The 17,078-nt window shown below is 34.1% G+C and overlaps 1 long non-coding RNA gene across 1 annotated transcript in view; it reads right to left on the bottom strand.

Moving 5' to 3' along the window:
• The window catches only part of LOC144305463 (uncharacterized), a 73,537-nt gene extending 57,532 nt beyond the window's left edge, over positions 1–16,005 (bottom strand). Inside the window, exons 1-2 of the long non-coding RNA XR_013372472.1 lie at positions 15,902–16,005; positions 2,350–2,440 (exon numbers count right to left, since the gene is read on the bottom strand). This is a non-coding gene — a long non-coding RNA (uncharacterized LOC144305463). The remainder of the gene's footprint in view (positions 1–2,349; positions 2,441–15,901) is intronic.
• Positions 16,006–17,078: the final 1,073 nt, after the last annotated feature.

The raw sequence follows: 17,078 nt of genomic DNA, 5'->3' as shown, positions 1-17,078 counted from the left end.
GCTTCTGTTAATACCTGGAGAATTCTGTGAAGGTGCTCCACCGCTAATTACTGCAGTATAAGATACGTTTTTCTCTATATATTTTATGTACCTTATTTTCCTCAATATGCAACTCAGAATATAAAAGATAAGAAATGTGATATGCATCCCCAATAGGTTTATAAAGCTCAAATTCAAATCAAATAATTCCTTTACTTATAACCATCATGTGAAGAGATTAACTGAATTCAAAACCAGCTTGATATCTTTGTCATTATTTCTGACATTGATTTTATACCTTTCATTAAATGTCTCTCAAACTATCTAGACTGAGATGTACTATTTTTTAGATGGAGATGGACGGACATTTAAATCAAATATACATTTAAATCAAATATACCCATCACAACAATATCTCAATTAGCAACATGAGTGTGTTAATCTGTTTTAAAATGATCCTAAAGATTTTCCTGAAGAGCATTTTTGCTTTGCATTATGTAATTACTCTCTCCACCATTAATGAAAGTTTGATTGCTGACTTGATATAAACATGATAGCAAGTCTTTTTTCCTGTTATTGTTAGCAGGCAATGTTCATAAGAAAGCTCTGGAAAGACATATTTGTATAATAAATAAATGTGCCATTCATAAGACTAAATTCTTATCCTTCAAGTTTTCATCATATTATGCAACTTGAACTCCATGGTCAAATTACTATTAAATTTCCAAAGAAAACACATGCATTTTTACTTTTGCTAAATGCAGTATTGTAAATATTATAAATTAAGTATTTTAATTTAAATATTGTAATTTTTTTCTTTTGATAAATGTAACTTTATAAATTAGGCTTCACATTCTGAAGTCTAAACTAAGACTCATACATATAGAAAGAATCAAATTTTGAGTGAAAAACATTTTTTTAAAATCATACTTGCTTTAACTATGTCAGACAGAGTTAACAGTTAAAGAAGGCATAGAGGATCCAAAGTGGCAATGCTCAAAAATCTGACACTTATTGCAGGAAAAGACATAATATAGCCATAGTATTAAACTAAGGATGTACATCACAGCCACAGGCTGCCCCACAGGAAGAGGTTCAGAGGCCACAACTGAGCTCCTGTCACCTGCTTTCTTGAAGGGACAGACATGGAAAAGATTCCCCTTTTGGATTGGAAACCACCACTGAGTGCACAGAACACCTCAGAATCAAGAAGTCCAATGTGAAGTGTTTGGGATTTATTTGATGTTTATTGTTCAATTTCATCACACATTTTATTTTATTTTTTTTAATTTTTATTTATTTATGATAGTCACATACACAGAGAGAGAGAGAGAGAGGCAGAGACACAGGCAGAGGGAGAAGCAGGCTCCATGCACCGGGAGCTCGACGTGGGATTCGATCCCGGGTCTCCAGGATTGCGCCCTGGACCAAAGGCAGGCGCCAAACCGCTGCGCCGCTGCGCCACCCAGGGATCCCCTCATCACACATTTTAATTCCATTTATTTCACTGTAGGAGATACTTGATAATGAAGAGGGAGCCCGGCTAGCTAAGGACAAGGCACAGAAGATATCCCGCAAAAGACCCCCACCCAGGGTGAGATCCATGTGCCATTCTTCAGGGAGCTTCCAATTTTCTTAATGTTAATCCCTTGCTAGTGAGAAAAACAATCTTTAACTTGACAATGGCAAGGCTTCCAGTATCTTGCAGGTCCTCTTTAACAGGCAAAAATCCTTTTGAAATCTCCCTTTTCCCTACCTCCCGCAACTCTACAAATATATAATCAGCCACCCCTCAGTCCCCAGGGAAGCTGTTCTTCCTGCCCATGAGTCCTGTCCCCGTGTTTTAATAAAACCACCATTTTGCACCAAGACATTTCAAGAATTCTTTCTTGGTTGTCAGCTCCAGGCCTCAACTATATTCCAAAACTTCGTCATTAAGAACACCTATATTCTAAATACATGAATTCTTTTAAGGAGCCTCATTTACATGGTTCTCAGATCTTTCATTCCGTTTATTTCAACCTAATCAAAATTCCAAAGGTAAACTCTGTACAACCTACACCTGAAAACAGACAAGTCTAACAGGTTTGCCTTCGTGGCACATACATTATGTACATATAACATTACAGGAAAACCAACTCAGTAATGCTACATATTTAAGACTTCACTTTCTTGGGGATAAATTCCAGATTCCTTAAATTGGCAAATCAGTTGTCACAATCTGAGTCCAAGTTTATTTTTCTACATGAGCAAATTCAGACCCAACCAAATAAAAATCCTCATTATCGTATTGCCAACTCAGTGATTAAGACTTTTTGTTCTTCATGTGAACCAGACAGAGAGTTGTTCACCTTACGCACTCCTACTTACCCTTAAATGGCAGGTTTGGTGTCAGTTCCTTCTGATTCCTCCCTGAGCGCCCTTGTGTTTCTAGAAGTACTTGGAATGTAATCATTGTAACCTGCAACACAGTGAGACCATAAACCTTCCTCAAGTAGCAACGGCTTTAAAAAATTCATGATTCACCTGACCTGTATTGGGACTCAGAAATTTCCATTTTAAACATATATGCCTGTTTAGACAGTTGTTTTTCTTTGTTTTGGGTTTTGCCTGTTTTCCCCCTTGCATACATTAAGAAACATTATTCTAAGTAGAGTTGCTTAAAATTAGCATTTAGGTACTAAATCCTTAAGGGAAATTTTCAGTAAGTGTTCATATATTCTAAAGAGTGAACTAAAACAACATTAAAAGAAAAACTATAATTAGGAATTCCAAAAAGACTAGTAATATGTCAGGTGTATTCTTCACTATTAATAGGTATTTTATAGTTTATTCTTAATTTACTTATCAGAATGAATAAGTTATATGAAATATTCAGTGATACTCATTTGAGATTCCCCACTGCAATGAAATTATCAATTTGTCTAAAGAATCCCTTCTCTCCTGGCTCAATCTGGATGACTGTCCTTTTTTTATTTCAGGATGTGATGATCTTTTTCTCCTGTATAAGCCACTCTTGTATTAATCTCTCACAGCTGGAGAGGAATTCACTGTTTCCCATTTCAGTCTCAATTTTGTTTACAATTTAGCCAAGGTCAATGAATGTAGTCCATGTGAATGAATACATTTAAAATACAACAGCTGTGAAGTGATTATTTGAGTGGTATAAGAATAGCCCAGGCTTTTTAAGTTAAAATATATATTTGATGAATTCTTGCTCTTATCTCTTCAATAATGCTTTAATTGTTCAAAGCTTTTTTTGGCATTAGTTTTCAAGCCTTCATTTAACAATCTGTTACACATATGTTTTGAATGCCCACTTGAGGGTAAAGAAACTCTAGAAATCGTTTGATCCAAAAACTTCAAAAGTCATTTGATCCAAGAGTAGTATAACTCTAGGTGACTCAACCCACCATTAATTCAGTTTGTCAGTGATTTATGTGTGCTATTATTTAGCACACTATATTAGTTTTGTAGAACTACTGTTAACAAATTCCCACAGAGTGGCTAAGAACAACAGAAATTTTTTACTTTAAAGTTCTTGAAGTCTAAAATCAGGCGGGGCCACACTCCATAGGGCTCAGGGGAAGAATCTTCCTTGTCTCTTCCAGCTTCTAGCATTTCAGGCATTCCTTGGCTTGTGGCAACAGAGCTCTGATCTCCGCCTCCTTCTTCACAAGGCCTTCTCTGTATCTCGTTTCTCTCCACCTTTTCTTATAATGACATCTATCTTTGGCTTTAGGGTTTATGCTAAATGTAGCATAATCTTATCTTGAGATCCTTGATTTACTATATCTGCAAATATCCCTTATTTTTCAGAATAAAGTCACTTTCTCAGGTCCCAGGGATTAAGATTTAAACATAATTTTGGAAGCTACTATTCAACCCATACCCTCACCAAAACATTCCTAATATCATGAAGGCTCCCTAATATATTTTTGACAATAAGTATTTGATTTATTGAAGTAAAGCTACTTCACATTATTTCTCTCATCCACCCTCTTCACACACACACACACACACACACACACACATACACACCGTTCTCATATATTATTATATTATTTTCGGAAACAAGATTAATACCATTGCTTTAGTTTTACTTCATATATACAATTAACTCTATTTTCAAACTTCAGTGATTATCATGGAAACAACAATTAAAAGATGCAAGTATTTAACAGGACCAGAAAGAAAACTTCGTGGTCATGATAGACAACAGCAAAAACGTCTGAACTTTCTGTAGGACTAGTAATTCATGCATATTTCCCTTTTATGTCCACAACAACTCTAAAAGAGGAAGATCAGGCATTTAAAACTCCTTTTCAAAGATGAGGAAATTTTAAGTTCATAAGATCTTACTTTCAGCAAGATCAGATGGCTAATGCAGTAGAGGACATAACAAAAGGGCATAAAAAAGCTCTAGCTCTGGACTTCAAGCTTGATCACTTCACTAGCAAACAGAACCTTGAGATAATTCCTATTCAGGGTCTTACTTCCTCCACCCCCACCTCAAACTCTGTGCTGGGTCAGTCCATCTTTATCTCAAAGACATTACCCTTTCTCAAAAACTATTCCTCTCCTCCCAAACATACTCAGATGGTGTGCTATGCCTGAGCTTCTTGAATACATTCTCCAGGTCTGAAGGTTTTCCTTTTTAAAAACCAAAGGTCCTTCAAACATAAACAATACTTTGAGATATTTCAGGCTTGATCCTAATAAGGAGAGGTGGTTTCAGCAGATAAGATTCCAACATATGAGGTGAAGATGTATTAGGGAAAAACAGCTTTCAAAAAAATGATACCACTGATACATGTTCCTAGGGTATTCTTTTCTTGAATTTTTTCTTTAATAAAAATACTTGTTATCCAATTTAAATATATTTCTTTATAGCCCTTTTTAAAGCCATTTGGGTAGAAAACAAAATATATATGTCTTTATATATGTCTGTGTATAAAGTGTTATAGTTTTAGTAATGTTAATGCACGAAGTTATTATCTACCTGTTTGTCACGAGAATTCTCAACTGAGAGAATGAGTTTTAAATTTAATTAGAATAAGACTCAAACCTACCTGCAGGATTTTACTATTTGAGAACTTAGGAAGATTTTCACTTTGACATTCAGTTACTTAAATGGAAATAAGCATGTACAATTGGTACGGGAGAGCTTGGCTCTGGTCTCACACAGTCGAAGAATGAATCTCATGGACAAAGGAAGTGAGTAAAGGGATAGAAGTTTATTAAGTAAAGATACAGAGAAAATCCTCAGGAGTGAGAAGAGTCCCAAGAGGGTTGCCACTAGGGGGTTGATGGTTGGTCTTTTATTGAAAGCCAACCAGGGAACCTAAATCCTTTTAATGTCTCTATCGATATCATAAATTGAGTAAGGATTAGTGATAACATCTTTAATGGGTTATTTCTTCTTTGGGGTCTGGTTATTCTTTGTTGGTCACAGATGACTGTCATAAAAAAGAAACTCTCCCTGCCTACACCTGGGGCAGGGTGATCTGGATTGTTTCCTTATTTCTGGTTTCCTTACACCTCAGCATTTTGGGGATTTTTGTGATCTTGATTCTGTGGCCCCCTACCTGAGTTAAGGAGAAAGGGGGCTAGACAAGGCTGGGTAGAGAGCCAGCTTTCAGTAAAATACCAACCCTATGAGCCCTCAGTGGCAACCCTGTGGGGACCCTTTTCACCTCTGAAAGCTTTCTCTGTATCTTTACTTAACTTCTATTGTTTTACTCACTCTATGTCCACGAGATTCATTCTTTGACTCTTGTGAGACCAGAACTTAGCCTTCCCGTATCATACCTATCTCTGCTTAGCCCCATTTATCCCTAAATCACAATCTGGAGACAGAAAAAGACAAAGAATGTTCCAATTTTCAGAAATACCACAATTTGTTAAATATTACATTCTATATTTGTCTTCTGGAATTAATTCAACAAATGTGAACAAAGCCTTAACAAATTAAATAAAAGCATATTTTAATTAAATAAAACCAACAAATAAGCATTTTATTATCACATTAATAAATAAAAGAGTTTAAGTTAAATCCTTTAAATGGCTATTAATTCACTTAGTTAGACCTGAATATTTTACTAAAGGGAAATGATATTTATTGGAAGATATTTATATGACAAATTAAACTTGTCTCATAGATCATGTTTAAATATATCTTAACTTCATGAAATACATATTATTTTGTATAAACGGAGCACAAATTTCTATTTGATGAACTACTTTACTAAATTAAATGAAGGCACAATGTGAAGGATGTCAGAACGTGCTACCTTCTTGAATTAAATATTTATAAATAATGTACTAATCTAATACAATCATAAATTAAATAGGTAAACATAAGAATTACTTTTTTCTGTGACCAAATAAATCTGCTACTGAACCTTTTACGTAAGTTACTTGGAAATACACAAAATCTTAGCCAGCATGTACAACAGTGTTTTTGTAACAGAATATACGGCAGATATTTAGTTAATAGCTATATAGACACTTTTCATATAATTTAAAAAAATTTCCTCTTTATTTAACAAGCATTCATAATAGAAAATTGTAGATGACAATAACCTATTATATAGCTTTATATAAATAAGTTTAGTCATAACATAATATATTTCTTTAAATAGGAAGTAAAATGGAGGTGTTGATAGTCATAGCTTGGGTTTTCCTTAGAAGAAGTAAAAGGCTTTACAGAGCAGAAGCTATATAATGCATATGTAAATATAAAAAATGATAATTTTGCATATGAAAGAAAATATACTATTAAAACATAGAATCACCCTTTTTAAAAAGATTTACTTACTTATGTAAGTGAAAGAGAGAGAAAGAGTGGTAATGATGGGTGGAGGGAGACGGACAGAAACTTAAGCAGACTCAGCACTGAGTGTGGAGCCAGACAGAGGGCTGACTGTGGGGCTTGATCTCATGATTCTGAGATCACAACCTGAGCTAAAACCAAGCATTGGGTGACTGACTGTCCTACCCAGGTCCCCTACATAGAAATAATTCTTATCATGTCTTTTAACTTCACATAAATCCAAATGCTATAAATAAGTTTTTTGTTGAGTCCTGAACTATTAAAATAAAGATAAACCAATGACATGAAATGGAAATCCGAGTTTTCATACACTATTTTTATTTATTTATTTTTAAATTTCATTTATCTATTTGAGAAAGAGAGAGCACAAGCACAGGGGAGAGACAGAGAAAGAGATAGAAGCAGACTCCCGCTGAGCAGAAAGCCTGAAGCAGGGCTTGTTCCCAGGTCCCTAGGATCATGCCCTCAGCTGAAGGCAGACGCTTAACTGACTGAGCCACCTAGGCAGTCCTATCTTACATTATTTTAGATAAAAATAGCCCCTAACACGTTACTTTTACCGCTATCTGTGATTTTTCAGAGTAGATTGAAATTACAGTTCAATCTGCATAATGTACACAGGATGCACATTTTAAATTAAGGGCACAAAGGGGCACCTGAGTGGCTTAATGGTTGATTCTCCCTCTGCCCATGTCTCTGCCTCTCTCTGTGTCTCTCATAAATAAATAAATAAAATCTTTTATAATCAATTAATTAATTTAAAAGGACACAGAAATGGTGGAAATAAAAGTAGGAAAAGCTATTCCTTGACAACATTGATTAAAAGAATAAAAGAGTATTATAAAGAATAAAAGACATTAAGAAATAGTGAAACAATCAAAACAAAGATCTAAAACTCAAAGTTTTATAGACATATACAGTTTCAAATTTAATAAAACAAAAGTTGATAAATCAAACATGCATTCATACTTCAACATAGAACACCTTTTGAACCATAGCATAACTCTAAAAATGTCTCAAAGATTGAAATTACATGTGTCTGTTGTCTAACAGCTATGACATTAAGTTAGAGCACAATAATATAAAGATAACTAGGAAATCCCCAAAGCCTTGAGAAGTATTCAGCACTCTTAAAAAATCTCAAAAAAGGAGATTATAATGTAACATACAATATTATTATCTAAGTGATAATGAAAATAGAGTTACTGGGCAGCCTGGGTGGCTCAGCAGTTTAGTGCCACCTTCAGCCCAGGGTGTGATCCTGGAGACCTGGGATCGAGTCCCACGTCGGGCTCCCTGCATGGAGCCTGCTTCTCCCTCTGCCTGTCTCTGCCTCTCTCTGTGTGTCTCTCATGAATAAATAAATAAAATATAAAAAAAAAAAAGAAAATAGAGTTACTGAAAAATATAGAATGTGGCTAAAGCATCTTGAAAGGAAATTAAATACATATTAAATCTAGATATATATTAAAAAGAAGAATGCTGAAAATCAATTATTCTAGCTTCCCACTTAAAAACTATAGAAAGAAAAGTAGAAGGATAAATTATAATGAAGATAGAGGAGGAAAACAATAAAAATAAAAGCAGAAATTAATAAACTAAACCCATATTTTCCCAACAGCATATAAGAAATTAGAGTTTATTATAAAGAAATTTATGTCAAAAAAGCTTTAAAATATATGAAATGGAAAATAACTTCAAAAATACAGCATGCAAATATTAATACAAGGGATCCCTGGGTGGCCCAGTGGTTTAGTGCCTGCCTTCAGCCCAAGGTATGATCCTGGAGACCCGGGATCGAGTCCCACATCAGGCTCCCTGCATGGAGCCTGCTTCTCCTCTGCCTGTGTCTCTGCCTCTCTCTCTCTGTCTCTCTCTCTGTCTCTCATGAATAAATAAATACAATCTTTTAAAAAATAGCAATATAAGAAAGTACAGATAATAAATATTTTCTTTGTATGAATGAAACACACTACACTTTGTTTAAAAATCCAACAAAGAAGGAAGCCTGGGTGGCTCAGTGGTTGAGCATCTGCCTTTGGCTCAGGGCTGACCCTGGAGTCCCAGGATCAAGTCCCACATCAGGCTCCCTGCATGGAGCCTGGTTCTCCCTCTGCCTGTGTCTCTGCCTCTTTCTCTCTGTGTCTCTCATGAATAAATTAAAAAAAAAAACAAAAAGGAAAAGAAATCCTTGCAAAGTATTAAAAAGAAAAAACACCTCACAAACAAAAATATACTGGGCCAGACAGATTTACAAGTGCATTCTTCCAGACATTTAAAGAAGACATGAGATAATTGAGTAATTCTTCCAGAAAATATGAAAAGAGAGACCAGTCCCAACTCATTGTATGTGGAGAAGCATGAGTCTGACAGTAAACCTTTGCCAATACATTTGAAGAAAAAGTAATTTCTACACTGATCTGTTTAATGAATTCAGACACAAAAATTATAAATAAAATATTAACAAATTAAATACAGAAAATTTTAAAGAAGATAATACATCAAGACTAACATTTATTACAGAAATGTAGGGTTGGTTCAAAAATTTGAAAACTAAGCAATGAAATTCATCACATTAACAACATAAAATAAAAAAAAATAATAATCTCAATATATTATAAAATCATTTGAAAAAATGATTGCATGTTCATGCAAAAAGAATAGCTATCAACACACCAGGAATAAGAAGGAATATCTTTAATCTAAAAAAAAATCCTCAAAAAACTAATAGGTAACACTTATTAATGAAATATTATTATCTTTCCCTCCAAGATTGGGAGCAAGGATATTTTTTATCAATGTTTTACCTCAGTAGTGTATTGGATATCTTTGGCAGTGTAATAAGTCAAAAAATGTCTTAACCAGTCCTACAAAGGAAAAAAAACCCTCATTTTTAGATGACATGATCAGGTTTATAGAATTAATACACTATTAGAAAACATTTAAAATTAGAACATTTGCCAAATAGAGTGCAACATGGAGAAATAAATTATATTTTCACATACAAATAGCAAGCAAGTGAAAAATTAAATTTGAAAAAAAATTTCAGTAACATCAAAAAGACTAAAAATAAGGAATAAATCTATGAAAAGATACAAAACATCTCTCTGATAAAAATGACATATAATACTGAGAGAAAGTAGAAAAGACATTAGTAGATGTGAGGGTACACTCAGTTCAATATTGCCAGGATTAAAAATCTTTTTTCTTTTTTAAGATTTATTTACTTATATTAGAGAAAGAGAGAAAGAGCACAAGGGAGAGGGAAAGAGGGAGAGAGACTCTCAAGCAGATTCCACTATGAGAGCAGAGTTCAACACGGGGTTCAATATCACAATCCAGAGATCATGACCCTGAGACCACAACCTGAGTGGAAACCAGGAGTTGATGGATTAACCGACTGTGCCACTCAGGCGCCCCCCAAGATTAAATCCAACCCCAAAGATATTTTGTGAAAACTGACAAGTTGATTTAACAACATATATGGAAATACAAAGAACCTAGAATAGTCAAGCAAGTCTGAGGAAAAAGGAACAAGCCCCCTCCCCAAATTTACCTTTATATACAATTTTCTATGATATAAAATATAATTTTAAATATACCCTAATTAAGACAGTATGGCACTGGTGCTTGATAGGTAAATAGATCAGATAAGAACACATAATTCAGAAACACTTATCTTTTCAATCAATTCATTTACAATGACTATCTCAATGCAATTTAGTGAGGAAAGAGTGGGGAGTCAATAAATAATACTGGGTAGCAGATATGCATATAAAAAAAACACCAACCTTGACATTTACCTAATAATATAGATAAAAATTAGTTCATAATGAATGATATGACCTAGTTAGAAAAAAATTATTTAAGGATGCCTGGGTGGCTCAGTGGTTGAGCATGTGCCTTTGGCTCAGGGTGTGACCCCAGGGCCCTGGGATCGAGTTCCACATTGGGCTCCCTCTTCTTCTTCCTCTGCCTCTCTCTGTGTCTCTCATGAATAAATAAAGAAAATCTTTTAAAAAATTCTTTTTTAAAAAAAGAAAAAATATTTTAAAATGACACACAAAAATAGATGTTAGATAAATGATAATAGATTAAGTAGATACAGAGAGGGTTCCATCATTTCTGCAGCTTCATATATACCTCATAGAAATGCAGGTGCATACTCATTAAAAACATTTAACATGTTCCACAACATGATTTGTAATAGATCCAAGTTGGAAAAAGACCAAACATCCATGTAGAACAGAATGGATTAATAAATTGGGCATATTGATAGAATGTCAGACATAAAAGAGTCCATGCTTTATAACTTCATGTATGATGTTCAAGATAAAAACTATATGTTAAGGCAAAACTAAACTATACTCATAGAAGATCTAGCTTAGTGTGGAAAAGTATTAAGTTAAAGAACCTTGTTACTTGGTGAATACTTAATTGAAACTAATTGTTTTGATAGGATAGGGTTCCTGACAAGAAACAAATGCTATGGTTTGACTTAAGAGGATTTTACTACTATTTTATAAACTTACATATAAGCTTCTATAAACTCGTGGATTTTATAATTTCTTAAATGCGAATCACTCAGTAAAAACAAGATTATCTTAAAGTTTTCTATTTTTCTGGAATGGCACTTTGTGAGAGTTCTTTTAAAATTTTAATGTTAAACATATATAAATAAAATAATCTCAAACTGGAAAGAAAATATATTTTTACATCAAATGTTTAATTATAATTAATTTTAATAGAACAGTTGAAACTTTTTCCTTTTGTTTATACTCTTTTAAACATTTTTTATAGGATTGATATTTAAAAAATTTATATAAATATATATTTACATACGTATATATATTCAGAGCTTTCAATGTATGAAATTGCCGCATATATTTCTCAATTTATTACTTATTTTTGTTATTTTTGACATAGTAATATTTGAATTTTATGTAATATACATATATTGCATATACCCCCAAAGCAGAAAATATTCCATATTTTACTCTAGTTCGTTTACCCATAGCTTAAAGAATATTGATACACTATGGCACCAATTATCAGTATTTTATTTACAAAATATAAGGAAACTGCTAAATTTTATTAGATATAATAAGTATCTGTGCCTAGTTCTATCCCTTTTTGGAAGAAATTAGTATCAAGCATTCATAAGTGTTCTAATCCCTTTCAATTTAATAGGCAAAAAAATCAATTATTTTTTTCATACTCTCGGGTATTCTTGACCAGATTCAAAGCAAGTGAGATTGTAGCAACACAATTCTACAGGCAACAGAGGAGCCAAGATAAGACATGAAAGAATATAAAACATTAAATCCAAGGGGAGCCAAGAAGTCCAAGGAACAGTATTCAAAAGACCTCAAATCTTAAAGTGCTCAAGGACGATTATAACAATGGTAGTTTCCAGTCCAAATGTGATATCTAAATTCCAACTGAAAATAATGAATTGGTTCAATGCTCTTTGTCCATTTATAGAAATCTGACCAGTGATGAAAATATATTATACACAACATCCAATTTCTGTGAGACAGAAAAGCAAATATTAAATAGATTCAAGAGCCAGGACAGTGAGGGTGCTCCAGGGGGGCATTAGGAATCTTTGGGAGTATAAAGAGCCACTAAACTTTATGGTCTACACAGACATTCAGTAGTGATCAGGGGATGCATGGACAGATACAAATGTAACTTCACAACTCCCCAAATGTTGGACAAAAGGTTTTCTTTTTTTTTTTTTTAAGATTTTATTTATTTATTCATGAGAGACACACAGAGAGAGGGAAAGACACCGACAGAGGGAGAAGCAGGTCCCTGCGGGGAGCCCAATGGGGGACCCAATCCCAGGACCCCAGAATCACACCCTGAGCTGAAGGCAGATGCACAACCACTGAGCCGCCCACGTGCCCCGGACATAAAGTTTTTAATAAAGTCTCTCCCTGACAATGTTGACAAAGGAATTAATTAGTGTGAGTCACAAACACTAGAATAAAAATAAAGCTGGAAAGAAGAGTAGAAGAGTGGTTAAAAAAAATAGCATCCATCTAATAATAGTCAATATCTTCAATGGCTGACTGCCTTTTCTTTTCACTATTGGTCATATTCTCTTGCTTTTTTGCATGTAAAGTGATTATTACGGGATCTGGTCATTGTGTACATAAGAGCTGTAAAGCCTCCAGAAATGCAATCTTGCACGGCAAGATTTATGTCCAATCCTCACTCTGCTACCCCTACAATTCTCTTTATGTGTGTATGATTTTACAGGTTTCCATGTCTTTCGTTTATATTTATTTATTCCCTTTTTTGGAAAACAAACGTCTCCATGGGTATTAGCTTCCTAGGGTGGCTATAACAATTACCACTAAGTAGATAGCTTAAGAAAACAGAAAATTATTCTCTCAATGTTCTGAAAACCAGAAGTCCAAAGTCAAGATGTCAGCAAAGATTGTTACTTTTGCGAATTTTGAGGGACAATCTGTTCTATTCCTATTTCCTACACCTGGGACAACTGGCAAATCATCGGCTTGTAGATGCGCCCTCCAATCTCTGCTTCCACCTTAACATGACACCCTCTCTGTACCTCTGTGCCTTCACATGGCTGGTTTCCCTCCTCTTCTTATAAAGACAATATTCATACTGGATGAAGGGCCCCCCTTCCTCCTGTATGACTTCGTCTTAACTGATTACATAGGCAATAATCCTGTTTCTCAATAAGATAATATTCTGAGATACTTGGTATTAGAGCTGCAACACATTTTGGGGATGGGGGATCACAATTCAACCTATAAAAAAGTGTTTCACTTTGTATATTTTGCCCTGACCTCTCTTCCAGCTGATTAATTCTGTTTTCTGCTCTTTAAACCTACCAATTACAGTTCTTGAAGTTGCTTTTGATTTTATTTTAATAGATTATAATTCTTTAGTAAAGTTCTCCATACATTTATTCATTTCTTCCAATTTTTATTTTAATTTTTTTACACATAATTATATTTATTTCAAACTCCTTATCTACTAATTTCAAAACCTAGATTACATTTATTGTCTGCTTTTCTTTTGCTTTTTGGCTTGTATCACACATTTTTGGTGATTTTTTAAAGATTTATTTGTTTGTTTGTTTACAGATGGGGAGGGGCAGAGGGAAAGGAAGAGAAAGAAACTTAGGCAGACTCCCCACTGAGCATGGAGCCCAATGTGAGACTTGATCTCAGGACTCATGACATCATGACCTGAGCCAAAATCATGAATCCAGTGCTTAACTAACTGAGCCACCCAGATGCTCCTTGATTATTTTTATTTATTTTTTATTTTTTAAAGATTTTATTTATTTGTTCTTGAGAGACACAGAGAGGCAGAGACATAGGTGGAGGGAGAAGCAGCTACCTGCAGGAAGCCTGATGTGGGACTCGATCCCTGGGCCCCAGGACCATGACCTGAGCCAAAGGCATATATGCTCAGCCACTGAGCTACCCAGGTGCCCCTCCTTATTTATTTTTAATAAAACCCAGAACACGGTAAAAATAATTTTAGGGTCTCTCTTAGGGTGATTTCTCTGGAAATAAAGTTTGAAATAGATTGCCTGTGAAGAAAATCCCATAATGAAAGCAGTAGGCAAGATAGGTAAAAAGATAGCTGAGTAAATATGTAGCTTCCAGTGATGTCCAATCTTATTTTAATCCATGGAGGTAAGTCTCAGAAGTATATATTACATAGGACCATTGGACCCACTTGAGGAAACAGGCCTGCTTTTTGTACCTTTGTAAAATACAATCATTGGCTATGTTTTGACCCCATGGTAAGGGAAGGTAACTTCCCAGAAAATGAATATCTCATTAGCCAAGGGAAATACTTTGGAAAACTCTTTGGGAGTTCTGTTAATTATTAGCAAATAATCCTATTAACAACTAGGGGTATGCACATATTGTTGAAGATGATGTGACACCAAAATACAATCTGTTACAGAGGCCAAAGTCTATATTATTATCTTTCAAGGACAGTTTACTCTTTTTTTCTGCAAGACAGACACACTGGGGAAAATTCAGCTCCACGATCTAGCTGATTTGATTTTGATACTGTAGTTTGATAAGCCTCAATGTGTCTCCAGCTGGCCTTCTTCCTAGTGTTGATGCCTAAAAAGATACTAGTGGGAAACTTTACTTCTTCCAGGAGGTCTTACCTCTTTGTCTAGCCCTGAACTCAACTCTGTCTTCTCAACAGTCAAACTTTAGAAAACCCCACTTTACTTTTAGAAGTTTTAAGTAAAAACTTATATCTTTCAGTCATAAGACTTCAAAATTTGGCAGACATCTGAAGAGGGCACATAACACTACATATTGGAATCCTCTAAAATTCCTTTTACTTTTCTCTTTAGCCCATAAGATGAACAAAACCCTCAATGTTGTGATCTCCTACAAAAGTCCTACTCTGCCCAGGCAAATTATATTTTGAGCTTCTTGACAATGACCAGGATTCGCAAATAGCCTCAGGAAAAAAAATGTGTCTGCAGATTGTTGCTCATCACTATACCATTCTACCCTCCAGAAGCTTAACTCCTCTCATCCTCATTACTTCTGATGTCTTTATTTAGTTTTCTAGGTTTTCTATTATTCATGAGAGGAGTATTTGTCGCAGCAAATTACTCCATCTTATCCAGAAGTTACTGTGCTACCTTATAGCCCCTATTTTATCATTGGATAGGGCAAATAAGTAAAATAAAAAGAAAAATAGAAATACAATAGTCACAGAACATAGAGATCAATTCTTAGGGCAAAAGAAAAGGTGACAAATAAAAAGTAACATTTGTTTCAGGCTTTATAGGTTAGGAAATTTTCCAATAAAAGTAAAAGTAAACACTCTAAGCAAAGAGAACAGTAGAAGCAAAGCCATAAAGATATATAGAGTTCTGGATTGAAGGAATGTATAAGCAACAATAAAAGATAAAACTGTAAAATTTGGTGGTGTCAAGTTCTGGAAGATTGGACTGGCACCAATAATTTAATTATTTTAAGTATTAAAATAAGCTGAACATTGTTTAATATTTCTTAAATATAGTCAACACATTCCAAAGTTATTCTGTAGAAAACTTACCCAGCCCTAAGGAGTCATGTAGGTTAGAAAATTATTACAATATCCTTGATGTCATGAAGGAAGTCTAGAGGATTAGAAATGAATAAAATGTCCAACTGAACCTGTAGACAGAAAGAATTATAATTGCTTTTCAAATGTTTATGTAAGAAAGAAAATCAATATTATATTACTCAAATTTTTCTAATTTTATATAGCACATTCCTAATGTCCACCCAAAATGTGTTATTCCCTTCATGTGTAATGATAATGAATTGTCTGAGGATATGGTCACGCAGCTGAAGACTATTCTTTGTCTCTTTTGTACATAGCTTTTTATGGCCATTTGTCTCAAGTCTAATACATCGAAAGTGAGGGGGAGTTCTTTAACTTTCTTGATCTCTTGTTTTGAAAGGAAATTGCTTGCCCTAGACTCTCACTCTCTTTTCTTCCTATGGATTGAATGGCCAACATACTGGTAATTCTTGCTCCCTCATGCAAAGAAGAATTCCTCCAGCCCCAGTGTGAATGATCATGGATAGTTGAGCTTCCCTGAGAGCCTGAACCACTTGCCTCATGACTTATTAGTAAGAGTGAAATAAAATTGTGTTTCATCTAAGCCAGGAGCTCTATGTATAGTAGCTTAGCCTGTATTCTAAACTATGTAAGGGTAACTGAAGAAAAAAAAGTTCCAATTTGTAGAGATAGATAACAGAAAAAATAGAGAAGGTTTATATGTGGTGAAAAGAGGGGTAAAAAAATGGAACACACATCTCAGGTCTAAAGATTAATTTTTAAACACATACAAAATCCAAGTAAAAAATAGTTACCAGGTGATTAATGAGAATGAAAAAAAAATCATGAAAAAAATGGAAAATAATGTAAAATTCAAATGGGAAAGCCAAATTCAATTAAAAAATTAATTCTATGTTTATCCATAGGATGTATTTTTAATTTTAATAAATTTTTGTATTGAGACTAAATCATTTAGCTTCAGCAATAACAAGCAGAAAGAAAAACTGTAATCTCTTTTTTAAATTAATTAAAAACATGTTAACTATGTATTATTTTCATTTTTCTGTTCATCGGGTTTTTGGGTTTTTTGAGCCCAAAGAGGACTTTTTGAAGAAAAGATATTTTACTTTGGCCTTATGATGGCTCTATTTCACAACTGATAAACATTTTATTATAAATGAGAAAT

This window comes from Canis aureus, chromosome 35, assembly GCF_053574225.1.
Source record: "Canis aureus isolate CA01 chromosome 35, VMU_Caureus_v.1.0, whole genome shotgun sequence".
Lineage (NCBI taxonomy): Eukaryota > Metazoa > Chordata > Mammalia > Carnivora > Canidae > Canis > Canis aureus.
The sequence above is the reverse complement of the archived record's forward strand: the minus strand, read 5'-3'. Positions and strand labels throughout refer to the sequence as shown.